The following is a 1,132-nucleotide window of genomic DNA, read 5'->3' as shown; positions in this document are numbered from 1 at the left end:
AGATTCAGAATATCTTGGGAAACACACATAAAAAACAAACAACGCAAGGTATAATACAAGAATGTAGTTTACTCATGGGATGAATGGAGTTTAAATAGGATTTTTGCTTTAGTATAGATGTACAAAATAAGGCATGAAAAGATGATGACCGACAATGGACGAGTGACTGAGGATCCAGCTGTTCACATCACTTGTCTTCAAATTAGAAATTGCGCTGAACTATTTGAAGGAGGTCCACAGCATTCTACCACGAATCTACGAATCTGTATCAACAGTTTGAAATGATGGATCACGGCTCTCTACGTTCTATGGATCAGGGTCTGGAACCACGATTTAGGACTCAGTTGACTAACAGTTGGAAGAGATGGATCACGTCTCTCTACGTTCTATGGATCAGGGCCTGGAGCCACGATTTAGGACCCAGTTGACTAACAGTTGGAATAGATGGATCACGTCTCTCTCCGTTCTATGGATCAGGGCCTGGAGCCACGATTTAGGACCCAGTTGACTAACAGTTGGAATAGATGGATCACGTCTCTCTACGTTCTATGGATCAGGGCCTGGAACCACGATTTAGGACCCAGTTGACTAACAGTTGGAAAGGATGGATCACGTCTCTCTACGTTCTATGGATAAGGGCTTGGAACCACGATTTAGGACCCTGTTGACGTCGAAGGAGAAGGACTGGAAAAGTAGGATTTTAAAAATGGAAGAATGCATTAGAAAACGTTTTGAAAGCATTAGCAGGTGGTCAGTGGTCATCAAAGACGATGGAAAGTCAGAGTTGGCTACTAAGTTTGATTTCAGTTTGCTTCATGATACTGTGGGCATCCGATACCATGATTATAACAATAGTGGCCACAACACTTTGTTAAAATGACCTGAACAATGGAGTGCAGCAGTTTATGGTGTTGTATGCGAAATCAGTCTTGCTGAAATGAGAATCATGCTACAGGCATGTATTACACCAATTTACCAAATTAAAGTGCCGTTTTTTCAATTACTGATCGAGCTGGTGTCGAAATATCTGAAACTGTGGTATTTGGAACCAAGACCTTAACTTAATCTGGGCTGAGATCATTTGTATAACGTTGAAGTCTAGACACTGGACAATGACGCGAAGCTCAAGCAA

This window comes from Gigantopelta aegis, chromosome 8 (genome assembly GCF_016097555.1).
Source record: "Gigantopelta aegis isolate Gae_Host chromosome 8, Gae_host_genome, whole genome shotgun sequence".
Classification (NCBI taxonomy): Eukaryota; Metazoa; Mollusca; class Gastropoda; order Neomphalida; family Peltospiridae; genus Gigantopelta; species Gigantopelta aegis.
Note: the sequence above shows the minus strand (reverse complement) of the source record.